The sequence below is a fragment of the Acomys minous genome (genome assembly GCF_964271855.1).
Source record: "Acomys minous genome assembly, chromosome: 4".
NCBI lineage: Eukaryota > Metazoa > Chordata > Mammalia > Rodentia > Muridae > Acomys > Acomys minous.
In genome coordinates this window covers 123427017-123447784 of record NC_140486.1, presented here as the reverse complement: position 1 = coordinate 123447784, position 20768 = coordinate 123427017, and the positions used below count along the sequence as shown (strand labels likewise).

General features: G+C 36.9%; 1 long non-coding RNA gene across 1 annotated transcript in view; it reads left to right on the top strand.

The window, feature by feature from the left end:
• The first annotated feature begins 675 nt into the window (after positions 1 to 675).
• The window catches only part of LOC311596895, a 34465-nt gene continuing 14372 nt past the window's right edge, over positions 676 to 20768 (top strand). The window contains exon 1 of the long non-coding RNA XR_014779024.1: positions 676 to 818. This is a non-coding gene — a long non-coding RNA (uncharacterized lncRNA). The remainder of the gene's footprint in view (positions 819 to 20768) is intronic.

Below are 20768 nucleotides of genomic sequence, written 5' to 3'. Positions count from 1 at the left end.
TTTAAAATACTATAATTTAACAGTGTGTTGGGTATAGTTGAAATTAGAAATTAATCACAAAATTGAGATATTTAAGAGTAATGATGACCAGTCTAATAGACTGTGATGTGAAGAGTACATAGTTAGAATTATAAAGGTTACTAAAAAAATAAGGGGCATATTAAAGCAGAATATTGAATACAGAAGAAAGCAACAGGTACTGATGCAGAATTTATTTTGAATAACTTGAAAAGCTTCAGAACCCCATGATATGTTGATACTAAGGATGGTGAAACCGTCCAATAACAGAGGACAATGCTGTCTTCTTAAAAATACCAAACTATCCATAAATTTAAAATGAAAATTGCTCATTTGTTTTTGGCAGTTCTAAAGGAGACAATGTATCAAGCATGTCTAGATCTCATGCTGCTGTCTTCATCTTATTTCAGATTTAGGCCTTCAAAAGTACACTGTGGAGAGCCACAGAGAGCAGCGCCCCCTGCTGCTTCCCTGGTGCAATGCGCCCTTGAGCAAGCCCCTTATGCGCATGCCTGAAGGCGTGAGGTGGCGTGATCCAAACAAGGCATAGCGTGAGGTGGCATGATCCAAACGCACCAACCAAGAGCGACAACGTGGCAGTCTCTGATAGGACCAGGCACACTATAAAGGTTCTGTGGGAGCTTTTCCCGGGGTCATTCCGGTAGTCCAGGTTCCTGAATAAACTGCTGCAAGAAGAGTTCCTGGTGTTGGTGTCTTTCCTGCTTGTCGGGGGCAGCATCGGCATTTTGTTGGCCCGTACGGGGAATCTCAGAACTTGCGGCAGCCAGGGCCGCTAGCTGGTAAGTTCCCCGTCAGTGGGACATAACTGTTAAGTTCTCAGGCTTTGAGACAATAAAGTTCCAGGACTCGGACAAAATGGGGAAATAAGTTCCTGGTAAGTGGGACATAATTGTTAAGTTCTCAGGCTTTGAGACAATAAAGTTCCGGGACTCGGACAAAATGGGGAATTATATTTTGGGGAAAGTGAAAGAGGAACAGTTTGAAGGGGACTATTCTGGCCCCGAGGACAAAAAATTAGAGGAGTTGGCTGAATGGCTAGATAGCATTATTATACCAAAAAATAAGGAGACCAAGATTACTCAGCCGTCAGCTCCTGAACTAGAGCCACCTAAATCTCCAGGCGGAATAAGACCCCCGCCCCATATACCAGGGGGAGGTAGGTCTGCCTGTCCTGAGGTATGGAGGCAATTTCATTTGCAAATGCCCCTCATTGTTACCCAGTTTTTCAGAATGCACAAGGGAATCGTTATCACGAACCCTTGGATTTTAAAATTGTCCAAAGACTGGCTGAGTCTGTTCGTGCTTATGGCACGACCGCAGCCTTTGTTATGGTGCAGTTGGAATCCCTAAGGAGATATTGCATGACACCCTCAGATTGGCAAAATTTAGCACGAGCCTGCCTTTCACCTGGCGCCTATTTAGATTGGGAAGCTTATTACATTGAGTTCTCAGCTGAGCAGGCAGCTGCCAATGCAGCTAACAGACATCTGGCCTGGGACCAGGATATGCTTATGGGGCAGGGACGTTTCGCTAACCAACAGACAGGATATCCGGTGCAAGTTTTTGAGCAAATTAATTTTATTGGCACAAGGGCATGGAAAGGCCTTCCTAAACGAGGGGAAGTATCTGGAAATCTCACTAAAATTATTCAAGGAGGTAATGAAATATTTGCCGACTTTGTGGCCAGATTAGTTGATGCCACTGGAAAGATCTTCGGCGACCCAGATACTACTATGCCTTTGATAAAACAACTTATTTTTGAGCAATGTACCAAGGAGTGTAGACAAGCCATAAATCCATACAAACATAAATCTTTAGATGTGTGGTTAAAGATCTGCAGAGAGATAGGAGGACCATTATCAAATGCAGAATTGGCTGCAGCCATGATGCAGGCAGCCCAAGGAAGGAATAGAAATGGAATTACTGGTCCTCATAATTGCTTCAAGTGCGGCAAAGAAGGACATTTCAGACGCCAGTGTCCCAAGGGGGTTAATCAGAATAGTCAATCTTGTCAGCCTATTTCTCCAGTACAGGGGGGACAACCTACCAGGCATTCTCTGTGCCACTTGCTCAAAATTTAATGAATAAGGGGGAACTGTGGAGAGCCACAGATAGCGCCCCCTGCTGCTTCCCCGGCACATTGCGCCCCTTATGCTCATGCGCAATGGTGCCTTTAAGCAAGCCCCTTATGCACATGCCTGAAGGCATAGCGTGAGGTGCATGATCCAAACAAGGCATAGCGTGAGGTGGCGTGATCTGAACAAGGCATAGCATGAGGTGGCATGATCCAAACGCACCAACCAAGACCGACAATGTGGCAGTCTCTGATAGGACCAGGCACACTATAAAGGTTCTGTGGGAGCTTTTCCCGGGGTCACTCCGGTAGTCCAGGTTCCTGAATAAACTGCTGCAAGAAGAGTTCCCAGTGTTGGTGTCTTTCCTGCTGGTTGGGGGCGGCATCGACAGTACACTATAAATAACTATATTCATTTTCTTTGGCCTTGCAAAATAAAATTAAATTGTAATTTTATAGTCTCATTTATAGATATATCTTAGTTAACATGTACTCAGGACTTATAGTTTATAACTTATTTCATTTAAATAGTGTATTTTATATGCACAAACATATTGATTATAACCAAGACTTCAAGTCAGGTTTAAGTGGATAGGATGAAATTGCCTATGGAAATGTTTGAGGCGGTGTTAGTTTTCATGACAATTTGTGGTTGGGTAGTGCAGAATGTTTTCTTTGTTATTCTTCTTATATTTATAAAATGCTAAGTTAGAAGAAGGGGGTTTGGTCTTGGGAATGTTTGTAGTAAGTATAAAGCCTTGAAGTAAATATTTTTGTCATTCTGAAGTTTTTCTAAGACCTTGCATGTAGCTACTACAAAAATAAAAAAATAAACAGATGGCTTCAATCTTTTGAAGACACAGTACATGCCTTCCTTCATTTGGATACTTGTTTTGTCAGATTCCCTCGCAAAGAAACTCTGGCTTGCAAGATGTGACACTATAGATATCTGAACTGCCTGTCAATGAACAAAGATTTGAAGGATGTACTGCTTTGGGAGATTAGAATTTTTCTTTCTGTTCTACTTTTGTCTCTACAAACTTGAAGACCCTTAAAAGTAAACCACAGACCTCTGGACAAGTAATTCTATGAGCAGGTGTTCTGATGTTTCTCACTCATTTCATGGGCAACCCATTCAATATTTTTAATTCATGAGGATATTATATCATTAAATATCTATGCTATTCACTTTTAAATGTACCAACCATTCATTTGTGTAACTTCAGAATTTAAAGAAAAGATTAAGCCCAATTTTCCTTTAGTCATATTAATGATTAGACTTCTGATATATTAATGGCTGTTTTATCCACATTTGTAAATTATATTATACATTGTATGTATTCTACTTTTAATAGTTTGATATTACAGAATAAGCAATTTATTGAGTCATAAAAGCTCCTATAAATAATCTTTTAAATATCCAATCTTATAAGAGTGTATAATTTATTGGTGATTTGCTATGTCTACATACCAGTATCTTAAATATATAACATTTAGGATTAATAGCGCTGATGGTAATACAAAACATGATATATTCTGCAATAAATGAAAACCTTTTACAATTTAAATTATTATGACCTTAGAAGAAGAGCATGCTGGAATTGGTTTAATAACCTATTGGCTTTTGGTTGAAAGTTTTACTGTTTTTTCTTGATTTACCCATGCCTGCAAGATAGCAGCTGTATCTCACAACTTTATATTAACATCCAGTAATGAATACCTGGACAAAGTGAGAACCCCCCACCAACTCTGTTTTCTCCTTGAAAAGGGATAAGTGTGTTCTTTTGTTTTTATTTTAGAAATTTGTAGCCAATTTTCAGTGTTAGATTTTTTTCTCTCTGTCAATGTCAATTGTTTGAACACTTCTCTTTCTGCGTTCTCTCATGATTTTCTTCTTCCCTGCTCTCTTTCTCAGAGCCATGGACATTTGCAAAATTTCTATCTCACAATAGAAATTTAGTTCTCTTTGATCCCACGTCACATGATTCTCTCACTGACTCTTCCTTTGAGATTTACTCACTGTGGCTTTGCTGTATTCTTCCCAAGATTGCAAATTCCCTTGTCAAAACAATCTTTATACATCAATGACAATTTGTATTTTGCCTCCTTTTCTCTAGTTTGGCTTTGGTATTTATTTACTTTTTATTATATTTTTTATTATTTGAAGAATTTTTAAATTTAAATATATTTGATCATATTTTTCTCCTCCTGTAGCTTCTTCCGGATCCTCTACCCATCCCTACCCACTCAACTTTAAGTTCTTTCTCAACAAGAAAATAAACAACAGCCCAGTATAATAACAAAACATAACACAAAAAAGAAAAAAAAAAGCAATACCCCACCCCTGAAAAAAACCCACAAAATTGTAACCAAATCAAGCACGCACACACGCACGCGCGCATACACACACACACACACACACACACACAGACACACACACACACACACACACACACACAGACTGTGGAGTATATTATATATTGGTCAACTACTTCTGAATATTAGGCCTGTTCTGGAGTGGTTGATATACATACTGTTACCCCATTAAAAAAAAACTGTTTTCCCCTCTTCCAACAGGTAGAAACTACAGTACAATTATTAACATTTACCCAAGTGATTGATTTTTTTCTTTCATTTGTTCATTCATTCATTCATTTTTAATTATAACAAAATAAAATATAGTAAAAGAAAAACTATCACATTAAGGTTATACAGGGCAAATCAATATAAGTAAAAGAGCCTAAGAGAGGGAACAGGTCAGAGACTTACTCATTCAGCAATGCTATACAAACACTAAACTGGAGGTCATCATGTATACACAGAGCAGAGGACTTGATGCAGACTTATGCAGGCTTTGCTCCTGTTGTTTTAGAGAGCCTTGTTTTTGTTGTGTCCTCCATCACTTCGGGTCTTACACTCTTCCCCTTCCTCTTCTGCTGTGTTCCCTGCGTGCTGAGGGGAGGAATTTGATGGAGACTTCCCATTTAGGGGTGAGTGTTCCAGGTCTCTCACTCCCTATGTAATGTCTATCTGTATAAGTAACTTTTATCCTCCTGGCTCAATTGTTGTCTGGGAGGCTTGCTGCCTCCTTCTGCTAACTTAGGCCTAGCCCTGGAAGCTTCTAGCTTTTGTACAATTTACCTAGATCTAGAATGTTTCGGCCTCTGAGAATTACTACTTAATAAACTCACCCTTGTTTTTTCTGAGCTCTGGGATGGCTGGTTCAGCTCAGCTGTTCCTGCTCAAGGCCTGCTCTCAGTTGATTTATTTAATCTGGCTCCTCTCTGGGTGCTCTATTGCTGTGCTGTCCTTGAAGTAATTATGCAATCTGCTCCAAACTTCTGGCTTCTTCTCATTTTCTGGCTCATTCTGTCTTTACCTGAGTTTTCTCTCTGCAACTCCTCTGTTTATTAGTGTCCTGGTAAAAATCCTCCTCTCTCTGTAAGACTGCATCTTAAGCAGCTTCCTTTTTTCGGCAGAGTTGGGTGTATCCTATTCTGTCAAATTTCTGAGTCATTGGCTTTTCTCTCATTCAATAGACATCACTTTCAAATAGGTTGGCTCATCCTACAAAATAGCTTTACCTTCATTTGGGATTAAATGTACGAACCACCACATCTGGACCTAAGCTTTTCTTTACCACATACTTGGTCTATACCAGGCCGGCCTTGAACTCAGATCTGCTTGCATCTGTCTCCAGTATTAAAGGCATGTTTTATAGATCACACAGACTTATACGATCTTTGGATGATCTCTTACCAGCCGGATCACATAGACCTAGAAAGTCTTTGGATGTGATCTCTTGCCAGAGCAGCCATGTTCTGAATTAATATTCCTCTACATCTATCTGTGGATCTTTATGTTTGTTCCCATCTGCTGCAGGAGGAATGTTTTCTCATCATGGGAAAACAATACTCAATTGTGTAAATGTAATTAATTTTCTTTATTCATTCATCTATGGAGAGCCATCTAGGTTGTTTCTAATTCCTGGCTATTATGACTACAGTAGCAATGAACGTGGTTGAGCAGTTGTCTCTGTGGTATGATGCAGCAACTTTTAGTTTATGCTCAAAAGAAGTATAGCTGGATTTGAGGTAAATCCGTGCTCATCTTCCTGAGGAACTGCCACTCTGATTTCCGTAGCTGCCAAACAATTTTGCATGGCCACCAGCAACGTGTGTATATTGCTGTTATTCTACATTCTCACCAGCATGCACTGACACTTTTTTTGTTGATCTTAGCCATTCTGAAAGATGTATGATGGAATTTCAAAGTAGTTTTGGTTTGCATTTTCCTTCAGGCTAAGGATGTTGAACATCTCTTTAAGGGTTTCTCACCCATTTGAGTTTCCTCTATTGAGAATTCTCTGTTTAGAGTTGTACCTCCTGTTTTTAGCTGAATTATTTGTTTTCTTGATATCTAGTTTCTTGGGTTTTCTATATATTTTGACATTAGCCCTATATCCAATGTGTAGTTGGAAAAAATGTTTTCCCATTCTGTAAGCTACCAGTTTGTCTAAAGGATAGTGTCCATTGCCATGCAGAAAACTCTCAATTTTATTAATTGTTAATCTTAGTGCCTGTGTTAATGGTCTTCTGTTCAGAAAGTCTTTTTCTATGCTAATGAGTGCAAGGATAATGCTCACTTTCTCTTCTATCAGGTTTACTGTATCTCATCTTTTGTTGAGGTCTTGGACATGTTTGAAATACAATTTTGTACAGAGGGATAAGTGTGGACTTATTTGTGTTCTTCTACATGCAGCCTTCCAGGTTGACTAACACCATTTTTTGAAGATGCTGTCTTTTTTTTTCTAGTGTGTAGATCTTTCCTCTATAAGCTCTCCATAGATGTGTGAATTTATTTTTGATCATTGTGCCTTCTTTAGACACAACCATGCTTTTTTTTTTTATTACTGAAGCTTTGTTGTAGAACTTGACATCAGAGATGGTGATACCTGTAGCAGTTCTTTTATTATTCTGGAGGTTTTTCTTTTCTTTTTTTCTTTTTTCTTTTCTTTTTTTTTTTTTAAGCTATCCTAGTTTTTGTTTTGTGCGTTTTGTGTTACCATATTAATTGTACTGATCAGTGAGTACAGGAGATCTCTTGATCTTCTGATATCTTCAGTTTTTAATCTAGCAAGTATTTCCCTTGCTTAGAGTTACTCCAAGACGTTTATTATTTAGGGCTATTGTGAAAGATATTGTTTTCTTCGTTTCTCAGAATGGTTAGCATTTGGTTATAGGAGTACTACTGATTATTGTGAGTTAATATTTTACCCAGGTACGTTGCTGAAAATGTTTTGCAGCTGTAGAAGTTTCCCAGTGGAAATTTCAGTGTATCTTATGATCCTACTATATCATCTGCTAATAGAGATGCTCTTCTTTCTTTCCTATGTGTTCCTTTGATTCCCCTTAAGGTGTCATATTGCTCTAGTTAAGACTTCAAGCACTATAGTGAGTGAATATGGAGAAATAAATTTCTCTTGTTTCTAATTTTAATGGAATTGCTTTGAGTTCTGAGCTTACTGTAAACTGCCTTTATTATGTTGAGGTATGTCCCTTGTATTACTAATGGCTTCAGGTCTTTTACAATAAAGGAGTGTTGTATTTTGTCAAAAAGCTTTTTTTTTTCTTTGCATCTAATAAGGTGACCATGTGGATTTTGTCTTTCAGTTTGTTAATATGGTACATTATATTTATTGGTGTAAGTACATTGACTTATTCTTGAGCCTATGAAATAAAGCCTCTTTGATTATATTAGTTAGTATTCTTGGATTCAGTTTTCAAATGTTTTTGCATCTATATTCAGAAGAGAAATTGCTCTGTAATTCTCTTTGTTGTATTCTTATGTGATTTGCGTATGAGGATGACTGTTGACATAAATTTAAGAGGAAAATGTTTCTTCTGTTTCTATTTTGTGTAAAAATTTTTGGATTATTTGATTTAATTCTTTTTTGAAAGTCTGGTAAAATTCTCCTCTAAAACCATGTGGTCATTGGCGTTTTGGGGCGTGGGGTGGGTGGGAATGTACCAGCTTAAGGGCTGGAGGGAGACAAGAGTGGCATAGACCATTGATATTGGGAACATTGCGGGGGGATGAGGCAGAGAAACCTAGTACAATGAAAGCTCCATAAAAATCTATGATGGAGTATGTAGTTTTTAAATTTTATTTTATAGTATTTTTAACTATTCTTTTTTATTAAGTAACTTATTCAGATTGCATCTCATTTGTTATCCCCTCACTTGCATCTTCCCATTCCCCCTCCATCCTTCTTTCATGCTATTCCCTACTCCTAGGTCTGTGACACCTGGTGACATTCAGAGGAAGAGTAAGCAGGCTACCAGGAGGAGTATATAGTTTTAAAGGCTTTGATTCCCTGGGTTTCCTCTGTGTCGGTTGTTTTGTTATCCTTTTCACTCTAATTTTGTGAATATGGATATACTCTATCTGCCTCTTACTTTGATATGATAAATGCTTGCCAATCTTATAGATTTTTCTTAAAATATCAACTCTTTAATTAATTTATTCTTTATATTTTTGTTTATATTTTATTGATTTCAGCCTTGAGATAGATTAGTATTTGGCATCTACTACTTTTGAATGTGATGTCTTATTTTTATTGTAGAGCTATCAGTTATGCAGTTAAGTTGCTAATTTGTGATCTCATCTCTTTTTTTTTTATGCAGAATTTTGTGTTATAAACTTGCCTCTTAGTAGAGTCTTTATTTTTTTTTTTCAGACAAGTTTGGGCATGTTGTGAATTCATTTTTATTCAATTCTAAGGTCTTTAATTTCTTATTTTATTTTTATTTTGACCCAATTTTCATTCACTGGAGATTTTTTTCAGTCCTGTGAGTTTGTATGTTTTCTGTTGTTTTTGATATCTAGCTTTAATCCAAGGTGTTCTAGTAAGATGAAGGATATTTTAATTTTCTTCTATCTATTGAGACTTATTTTGTGTCTGAGTATGAAGCCTCTTGATGGACGGCCTAATGTACTTTAATGCTAATTCCTTCTTACTGTCTTTGTGACCCACCTTTTGCTTAATAAAAAGCCATCCCACGTAGGCAGGGCAAAGGAAATAGGTAGGGCTTGGAGAGAGAGAATCTGGGAAATAGGAAGAAAAGAAAGACCAGATAAGAGAGACCCTGAGGGAAAGAAAAGAAGGCCTCCATGGGTTAGATGGAGGAGAAACACATGGCAGGCATGGATGGAGATTCGGCCAAGATGAAGAACATTAGTAAGTATTTGGGTTTATGGATGGGAGGATCCTATACCTGTCCCACTATGGGAAGTAGTTAGAGGATTATTGTCTGCCCTACCCCAGGTTATGTAGGGCTATTTTAAAATATAACAAGTGTCTGTGTCTTCATTGATGGCTAGCCAGGCCACCTGATAACACAGATAATTTAAAAACAATAGAAGCCAATTTTGGAGAAAGTTTCTTGAGGTTCCAAGAAAGACTTGCCCCTGGTAGGCGGTTAATAAGCATTTATTGTGCATGCCGTGTTCAGACACCTAGTCTGGCTGTCTCACTATTTTAGTGTCTGATATGGAGGTCTGGGCAGCACACCTTGCTAGGCATCTGATCGTACATAGACTATAAGCAGCTGTGCTCATGAAAGTTGCTGTGTGAAAGGAGACGAAAGACAAATTCAAGAACCCCAAACGTTTACCAGTGCCCCTAAATATTTCTGCCATTTCTAGTCTCTGCCCGAGACAAAACTTCTGGAAGAGCCCTGAATATTTCTCACCACTTGGCACAAATATGAGATGGGCATGCTCCATTTCTAGGTTCCCACTTTAAAATTACTTAGCCGGCTTTTTTTCCTCCTTATCATTACTAGACTGTTAATGTTTTGAAGACATATATTACTTTTCAGATTATAATTTGATTACATTTCTTTGTTCCCTGTCCTCTCTCCACTTCTTCCCATAACCTTCCACACTCTCCAGCAAATTCACATTCTTTTATTTTCACCACTAATTGTTATTTCATATGGGTTTTTATATGTATTTACAATTATATTATTAAATATATACTTTTCAATCTTGACAATGTTAATTGTATGTGTGTTTTCAGGGCTGTCTATTTGGCACTGTACACCATTGGCTGCTCTCTTCTCTAGGGAAAACCACCTCTCCCATGCCTAGATTTTCTTAGTTGCTGATAGTTCTTTGTGTAACGTTTTATCCTCATGAGTTGTCCCATATCCAGTTTGTCATAATATCCTTGTTTCACTCATACTTATGCAATCACGTCAGTTAGACTTCATGGACATATATCCTGATATTATTAGGAGACACACTCTCACAGCAAAGTCCCTGGTCATGTGGCAATTACACTATTTCCACTTCCACTTCTGGGAGATTCCCTGAGGCTTAGGTTTGGGGTCTGCATATGGATTGGGCGTTATTAATTCATAGGTTCTCTTGAAGACCCACTTTGACAGTTCTTCTGGTGATAGGTGACTAGTACCGCACATAGATCAGCAGCATTAAAAAAAAATATGCCTTGAGATTTTAATGATTATATTCCCTCCTTTCCTTTTCTCCCTCCAGACCTAACCATATGCTCTAGAACCGTTGCATCCTGCATGAAAGTCAGCTCAAAATGGTTCAAATGCCTGAATATAGTGTTGTAAACTTTGAAATGAATGATTAGGACATAAGTATAATAGTAGTACTTTAATATGTAATCATAGACAATGCCTCTCTGTATAGGGCACTGTAACTCTGGAAGCAAGAGCAAGAATTGACATGGGAACCACATGAAATGCAAAGTCACTGCACATCAAAAAAGTTAAGGGTTCTAGAAACAGCCTAGGATGAGAGACCAGTTTGGATAGCTACTCATCTTAAAAGAAAGTAACATCTGAAATTGTAAAGAAACAAAAATGAGTAAAAACCTAATAACTCAATAAATAGACCATATAAATCATACTATTACATGGTCATCCATTTGTTTGTTTTTGCTTTGTTTTGTTTTAATCTACTTATTTTATAGGAATGTGTTTTACCTATCAGTGTGTATGCACCATATGCATGTCTAGTGTCCACAAGGCTCAAATGAGGACCTCTGATCCTTTGAATGTTAGTTATGGATGGTTGTGAGTCAGCAGGTGGGTAACGGGAAATGAACCTATGTCCTCTGCAAGCACAGCGCTCTGAAGCACCAGGCCACCTCTATAGCCCTCACTAGACACCTTTTAAATAATCTATTGTGTAGAAATTTATATGTGAGGAAATGTTCAATATATTTATCTATTGGGGAAATAAAAATCAAAACTGAGTTTACAACAACTCATACTAGACTAAATGGCTCTCTTTTTACAAACATTATGAATAATAATTATGAGAATTAGGGCAGAAAAAAACTTTAGTCATTACTAGTAATACTGTAAATTGGTCCATCCACTGTGGAATTAAATATAAAGGTTACTTAAAATTTCACAGTACATCTGTAATATAGGCATACAAATTATGCTTCTATGCCCAAATGAATCAATGAGTTTTCCATAGAGTGACACTCCCACCTATGTTTATGGTTTCCTGCTGTGCTCCGCACAATGGCCTTATGATATAATCCTAATATGTGCTAATACATGTATGAATGAGCAGAAAATACAGGACACACACATACACAATAGAATTTTACTCACATGTAAAGAAGAACTAAGTTATTTATCTTCCTGAAATGAGGACGCTGCTAGAAATGATTGTTTAAAGTGAAACAAACCAGGCTTAAAAATTTAAATATTAAGCACCTTTTTTCAATTGGGGAGTGTAGAGAGAAAATTTAAAAACATGGTAATGGAGTGAGTATTGAAAGCAATGTAAAAGAATTACAGAGAAGTGGGTGGTGAGTGGGCTTAAAAAGTCAAATTGTGCTCTTACTGTACAATACTTCTAAAAGTACTTCTTTCATACCTGTCCTGTGCTATTACTATTATCATTCAAAGGTTTATAGTCTGCATGTTGGTGTAGTGATGACTGACTCTCAGTCACATGTGCATACTTGTTTCTTAGCAAACTTTTGATAAACAGAGAATGGCTTCACCAGCAGTTTCTGCTCTGTGTTCCCAGAACAGCGTGGAAAGATCTATGGTTTTGCTGAATTTTGCCACTATTTACTTACAGCCTTCATGGCTTTATTGAATTGTAAGCCCCTCTAGAAGAGAAAACTTTATTTATCTATCAATGTGTCCCCAGTGAAGCGCTAGTGCTCAATAAATGTTTGTTGAACAAATCTGTAAATAACAGCGGTGGGGAGACATATGTAAGATGTTTTCAGGTGGATCTCAGCAGTCTCCATCCATCTTCCCTTCTCTGTAGCTCTAGGGAAATATCTGTTGTGTAATTCTTGTATAATTTTCTATTTGTGGGACCATTTATATTTTATTAAAAATGAAGGTGGTTCTGAGATAAATTTCTCCCTCCTCCCTTCAAAGTTCTAAGATTCTGTTGTGAGTCTTAATTTTTGTCTCTTATGTAGCACTATGTGATATTATGACAAGAGAAGTAAATAACTCATTGGGTCTAGTGTAGTGTCAAACAAGATTATGGAATGAATCACAAGGTGTAACATCTGTTCACAAGGACGCTATGATAAATAAATGAGCTACAGAACAAATATTTATCCATGAACATGAACAATAGGGGTGTGTATAGGCCATTACTTAACATGACTAGCTACATACAGGTACAGGAATCAGTCCTGTGAATGCACTGAAGTCTTAATTTTATACACTTTATATGAGTCATATTAAGTAGAAACTAGAAAGGCTTTGTAGATATAATAAAGGTTTATATACTAGAAAGAACATTGGAAACACAACAAATTGTATAACATGGTAAATAATTTGAAGTGTTATTTATTTATTTATTTAATCTTTTTAATTTATCTCATCTCACAAATTCTAAAAGTATGACTTTCTATGTTGGGACAAAGTCATAAATGCTCCTTACTTTACAAGTAGCCTAGGCATGACTTCATTTGTATTTTTCATCTACCCACTACATCACTATTTCTTTTTTTATCAGTTTCCACATCTTTATGCTTCTGTTGCTATGAGCCTTCTGTGCCCTCTGGTTTGTAATAGCATTTTTTAAGACTTATATTCCATGAGGAGCAACCTAGTGAACCTGTAGCACTCGCTGCCTTGGTGTCTTGTACGATGCTAGTTCATCTCACCTTCACATTCTCTTTCAAAGATGATATGAGTCACAGTGCTCTGTCTCATGACTTCAAGTACTAATTTTAAAATATGGATTCTTAATAAACATGAATTATGTGTATATACATATATACACAGAGTATTTCTACATGTGAAACTAATGTTATAATCCATCGTATTGTATAATACGTCTTATATATCAGAAAAAAAATCAGAATTTGAAAAGTGATTAATTTCAAGATGTAGTAGGTATTTTGATAGAAATTCAGATTTGCCTGTTTCCTAAGAGGCCATTACAAATCAAAATCCAGCCTAAAGAAAGCCCAATTCCTTACTTCATTAAGACATTTCCGTATAGGAATGCCTTAAGTGGGTGTAGCAGTTGCCAATAAAGGGTTGTTTGGCCAATCAGCAGGGGAGAAGGAGAGGAAGTGGAAGGGAGGAGTTTCCAGAGAAGAAACAGGAGGAGGATGGCAGGGCAGGTGGTGGAAAAAAGAGACTGAGGGAAGAGAAGCCACCCCGGGAGTCATCAGACTCTCATGGTATTGGCTTATATGTGAGTTTTAAGGATATTAGGGTTTAGAGTAGCTCAGATTCTGCCCAGCATACTGCTTGCAGCTTAAAAATAAACCATAGTTTCTGTGTCTGTCCTTTGGAAACTAGCTGGTTAAAGAAAACTACTGACTTAATAATTTACTGTGCTGACTAGTGTAGGAAGAATAAAAAGTACATCAACACATTTTCATTTACATAATCTTACAAAGCATTATCTTCTACTTGAATAGAGTGATAAAATAGCATCCCTAACCATGTAAATTTATCTTAGTTGAAACCTGAAAACAGAGGTTATAGGTGTTGATTATTTACATATTAGTCTCTAAGAAGTACTTTAAATGAATATTGTAAATTCAGCCTGCAGCAATTGAAAAAAAGGGAGGGAGGAAGGAAAGAAGAAGGAAGAAAGGAAGGTAGGAAGGAAAAAAACAGAAAATTCATCATGTTGTACCTTCACTTACCCTTTATTTCCCTATAATCTCATCATCAAATATGGGATTCCTTCTCCGGCAAGTTGCTTATCAGGAAAGGAGAGAATCCTCTAAGCATCTTTTTCTCTCTTTCAGTTCTGAACTCCCTTTGGACTGTGAAATTCCAGTTACCATCCACATCAACAACTCATAAGTAATTTCTTGTGATACTTAGCCTTTTTTTTTTTTTTTAGTTTTCTATGTTGAGATGTTGCGATGATTTGAAGTCTAGTAGAGCGCATGTGCAGATCTTGTGAGACAGCTTGTCTTATCTCTGTACTTGCAAAAGCAACACTTGTCTACTGAACTTGAAATCAAAGAGCCACGTGCCAATTTTAACATCTCTTTAGCTGTTTGGATTACTGATTATTAAAAGAAAAGAAAATGTTGAAGTTTTATTTAAAAAAAAAATAGGCCAAATGAGATTATGGTTTCTAGGATGAACAACCGAGTTCTTGCGTGGTTCCTACCCAAAAATGCCATTGCTATTACCAAGCTCACAGAGAATTCTTTACTGTAGAATTCTAAAGCTTCTCACCTTAACTTTAGGGTTATAGGTAGTCCATCCTTCATGAAAGGTATAGAACTGTATCTGCTTTGACATTTAAACTTCCCATTACTCTTTCCACTATTTTTATTAAATTGTAATAATAATAATAATGGAACACACACATACATTTACACTTTAAAGTGTACAGCTTAGTATTATCACGTATGTATATACTGCATATGTTTAAATAAAACTAATTAACACATTCAGTACTAAATCTTGTCAATATTTTCATGATGAGGACATTTAATTAATTTCTTAGCAATTCTCAACTCTATATTACTGTTAATTGTAGCCACTGTCTTAAAGAAGCCATTTTAAAATGAAGAAACCTATGTTCTATCTAAGGCTGATTCTAAGATTCATGTGAGCATATTTCTGATGCTTTACCCCGTTCCACTTGCCTAAGGACCTGCTGGTATTCCACAAGAAATCGTTGAATTGTTGGAATTTTCCAACAGTTACTGAAGTTGAGCAGTGTCAGACTTTCCATCCAGATCCTTTTCAGCGTTCTCCTGATATGTAGATATCATCCTTTCACTGTGCCGGAAGTAACGATGGAGGGCTCTTTATTATTTAGGCTGAATGTCTCAGGGGATTTCAGTCCTATATGGAAGAGTGCCCTACACATTCAGGAGCTTAGTCTTTGATGGCAGAAATGTGTGGTCTAGTATGCTCATTGCTGTGTGGATCAAGAAGCAGTGAGATCTAGCCAAGCCAGAGGTGAGTGTCTCATTCAAGGTCCACCTCCAGCCGTCTGTTTTCCAAGCTATTCCCCATGTCTCAAAGACTCCATAGTCTCAACCAGTTAGGGCCAGATGTTCAAGCACATGTGTAACTGGACCTTTTGGCCACTTTACTGTGTTCTTTTTCCTACCTGCCTTACATACCCCTATTCCTTCCAAACCCCCAAACACTAGGTAGGAGAGAAAGAAGGTGAGAGGGGAAACGGGCCTTCAATGTCATTAGACTACTTACTGCTGATTAGGGGCATCAAGTTCATTGGGGCAAGTTTGATCTTCCTAATCAGGATCTCTCCAACCAGCAACCAGAAATCCAGCAACAGCAGCAGGAACAGAAGCCACTCTTAGCCCTCTCAGGGCCAAATCATGACCCTACTAGAGAATGTGGCAACTCACAATCAGCTGCTGGGGAAAATCTACATCGATCCCGTATCCCATAACTGCTACCAAAACAAAAGCATATATCCTATATCATTTCTGTGGGCTTCTTGAAAGAAGCCCAAAATTCTCCCACCATTTATCCCTTTCTGGTTTTTTTTTTCTGTTTTAAACCTTTAATTATACTGTGTTTAGTGAAAAATTATAAACAGAGACATTTTCAGTAAACTCAGATCAGTGGTCAAGATTTTCAGGAGACTTCTCGTGATCAATTTCTAATGTTTACAAGTTTGATGGTATCCACAGCTTTTTATTTCCTGTGAAAACATAAACAAAACCATATCCTCAATGCAAAACTATTGCAGAATTATATTCTGATGTTAACACATGCTTACAGTATATAGGCTGATTTAACTTCACAGGTTTTTTTTTTCCTATAATCTAGAGTCTCGTGGCTGCTATAATTCTCTTTTCAATAACATTCAGGAAGTTTAGAGTTAAAAAAGAATGATTTAGTCTATCTCTGAGGTCTTTATTCTTCCTCTATGTCTTACAAGCTTTTCTTTTAAAGTGCAATTAGAACTTCCTGTAGCTGCTTGTCCTGTAGCATTGTGTGGCCTCTGATCATTAGCCACTGTTTGCCAGAACAAACACTTTACAGTTCTTCCAACCCCTGCTGCTATTTCTTATAGAGTGGCTTTAGCTTCAGTGTAGAGAAACAGTAGCAGATGAGCAATCCAGTCACCTGATTTAATTTGTATTTCTTTTCTTACATATGTCATAATTTAATTTCTCCTTTGAGATCCCCACCTATAATTCCTGGATGTACAATAAATCCTTGGGAAGTTAATCCTCTGCTTCCCAAATTCATGTCCACTGTTCCTGAGGGCTAAGATCCATAGACCTTATAAAGTGTTAATTTTGAAATACTGAATTTATAGGACTAGGGTAGAAGGTTTATCTGTGGCTGAGCCTCAAGTAGCATGCGTGAGGTCAACAATACTTCTCTGTGGTTTTTTGTTTTTGTTTGTTTTTGTTTTTTGTCTTCTTTTCTGGCTGACAAGAGGAATAGGGCTTGTACTTTTTCCTGTGGGGCTACAATCTGCTAGGTTGACCATTTTGTTTCCAGACAGCATGTCTGCAAACTCTGGACAGCCTAGGTATTCTTTCTGAAAACCCACAAAATGGCTTCTTCACTTCTCTGGTATAAAGTACCATGTTCCTTAGAATTAATGAACCAGATATTTCTATATCTGAGGGTTTTAGCCACTTGGTCAAAATTTCTTTGGAAAAGACCAAACTTTCTGTAACTGAAGCACTGGGCAGTTTGGTATTAGAGACCTTTATTAATAGCTTATCCTATGATATCAGTTGTGACCCTAATCCACTCATCCACTGGTGCTACTCATGCCTTTAATGGTCTAATAACTCCTTTATATTTGGTATTCAGATTCTCAAATGCAAGCGTCTCTGTCAACACATGTTTTGCATTAGGGTTTGCTATGGCTTTGTTTACAGCTGAAACCAATCTTTGCAAGAACTCTGTGAAGGTTTCCCCAGAGGCTTGTACAATCTTACACTAAGTGAGGTGGGCCTTTTCCCAGGCTCTTCAACTTTGTCCCAAGCTCTTAAAGCCACAAAGTGACATTGTTCTATTACAGCATCCTCAACTTGAATCTGTGCCTGTAAATCAGAGGACTGTCCTTCATCAAGCAACTGATCTTCACCAGTATCCATTCCCTCTGCTCTATTTACTGATCAATATTGTCTTCTTCCCTCCGCTACATCAACAGTTGTAATCAGGTCAATAAAATAGCCAGATCATCTGGTTATACACATGATGTTTAAACTGTGGTTGTGGACATTCTGGGCCATTGGGTCTTTCATATAAACTGTAGGGTTCATTTTTGATATTCACAAATAGTTTACTGGAATCTCAAGACTGTTTGAATCCCTGGGTTGACTTCTTAAGAACTGATACTTTGCCAACATTGAGTTGTCTATGCCAGAACATGAAATATTTCTGTATTTATTTAGTTCTTAATTTTGTTGTGCAAGTTTCTAGCTTTTGTCATAGATTTTGTACACATTTTCTCAATATACGGATAAATACGTGTTGGTACTTTAAGTGCTTGATAAATAATATAATATAGTTTATTGTTAATTGTGTTTTTACAATTAAGCTTTGTTGTTTAGAGTTTAAGATATTTTTAGGTCTGGATAGATGTTTTAAGTTGATAGATACTGATTTACATCCAGATTTTTAGACTCAGTAAGATAGGAAAGATGTTTCATTCAAGGCTACCAAATACAAATAGCCAAAACGCTATAAATATAACATTTATATAATTCTCGATTGTTTTGTGGTTCTTCTTTCTGTAGGTAGTTTATTGTATATGTGTGTAATAATGTAAATGTATATGTAAAAATTAAAAAGTATTTAATAATAAAAAGAAATTTAAAAACTCAAAAATTTAAAGAGTGAAAACAAAATTAAATTTGAAATATGAAGAAAACATCAGATAAATAAAGAAACATCAGGGATCTCAACCCCTGAGGACTATAGTTTTCAAATATGTTTGTAAGCCAGAAGATAACATTAACAGAAACTCTAAGATTCTAGAGTAAGCATCATGGTAAAAAATATAAGACACAAGGGGGAAAACACAAAATTGACTTAGAGTCAGTGGCTAACTGCTACTCTAAATATACAGAGAATGAAAGGGTCTTTACATTTTCATATTGAAACATCCTTGGAGAGTGGTGCTTTCAGGGGAAAATAAATTCAAGGGATCCAATAGTGGAAGGACCTAACATTCCCTTATTTTTAGTGAGCACCTACTGTGTTGTCCCTGCTCACATCTACCCTTTTCATCACATAATGAAGAGAGAGGGCAATGTTGTGAACATGATAAGGATGCATGTTCACAGATCACCTGGGCAACAGGAAAGGCAGCAGTGTTTACTGATCAGTGGTGGCAAGAAAAAGTGAGCATCAAAAGATGTAGTGCCCCAAGCCAGGTTATCATATAAAGGAATACCACATATTACACTTCATATACAGTGTATTATAAAGTTGTTTTCCCAAGATTCGATCCTACTGGGAAGTTGAGTTATTTGTCTGCCTATCAATAAGTCTCTCTCTCTCTCTCTCTCTCTCTCTCTCTCTCTCTCTCTCTCTCTCTCTCTCTTTCAACATTGTAGTATCTTACTTTGCTCCCTAATAATTATAGTTCCTATTTGCTAGAACTTGAATCGATCGAGTTTCTCTCTACATGGATGAATCAATCAAGTTTCTCTCTATATGGGTTTAAACTTTGAATCTTGAATCCAATAAAAGCCTTGTATAACCAAAGATTTCCAGGGCATGACTATGTTAAATACAGTGCAACTTTACAGTTGATCTTGACTCATGTGATGATTAGAAAATATTTTGAATGCCTTGAAGATAGATAGATTGCTGTATTTAAAAGATGTCATTTTTAATGAAAGTGTTATTGTATCATGTATTTATAGCAGATCAGCTGAATTGAGTGTCATTCAGTCACCATAACACATAGGAGGAAGTACAAACAGGAAAACTTTATAAGAGTATATTTAATTTCTGTTTTTTTATTATTAATTTTGGAATATAGTCCAATCTAAGAAATTGTGAAAATTTGGAGCGTGTGAAAAATCTTGGTACACTTTCTTTGCTGTCTATACTCCATGAGATATTTTCTCTTATCATCACTATGAAAGAACCTTAAGATACAGGTTAGTGAAAGTAAATTATGAACTATTGTAACTTACTGTGCTCCTCAGAGTTGCTAATAATGATTACTCTACACTCACAATTTGACTCACTATTATTTTGTCACTATTAGGAACATTCTCTAACATTGTTCTAGTGTTTCCTAGCTTCTAGATGATTTTCAGAGTAAACGTTATGAGCCTCTGATGAAATCACAGTTACCACGAAGCACACGGTGCATTCTGCATCATCCCTGGCCCTCTAGAGTGCACCGGAACTGGCTCACTGGCCTACATTTTCTAGATTCTTACCAATGTAATATGTTTCCTACCAATGTAATGTTGCTTAGATGAGAGCAGGAGAATTGTCACCAACTATTCAATAAATCAAGTGTATTGTTACAAAACACTCACAGGCTTTGCATAAAACAATCTAATTGAAACCCTGCTATATCTTAGATTTATCCTTTTGCAATTAAGTAAATGTTAGTGTGATGAAAAATACAACTCGGAATGGAAAGCCTCAATTACTTACGACACTAAAAAGTTGTATAAATAGTGAGGGAAGACAAATACATTTACTACTCTGCAGTGTAGGGTTTGAGAGGAATGTCATATGCAAGGTTTTAGTCAACTATATTATTATCTGCTGATAGAGAAACTGAGGTAAATATCACTACCTTCAATCTTTACATTCTTCTGCAAGTCACATACTCCTCATTTGGAAGTTAAAAATAATAGTATCTGACAGATAAGGAGAATGAGAAAATACCTGGATGGTCTGCAAGCATGCATGCATGTGCATGTACATGCGCAAGTACATGGGAGCTTGTGTGCATTTGTGCATGTGTGTGTGTGTGTGTGTGCGTGTGCGTGTGCATGTGCATGTGCATGTTTTCTATTGTAAAGTCTTGTAGTTTTATTTATTAAATACTTTGAAGACACTGGAGAGATTCCTCGGTGGATAAGAGCACCTGTTCCTACAGAGAACCACGCTCGGATCCCACAGCCTGTAACACAAATGCCTGTAACTCCAGGACCAGGGAGTTA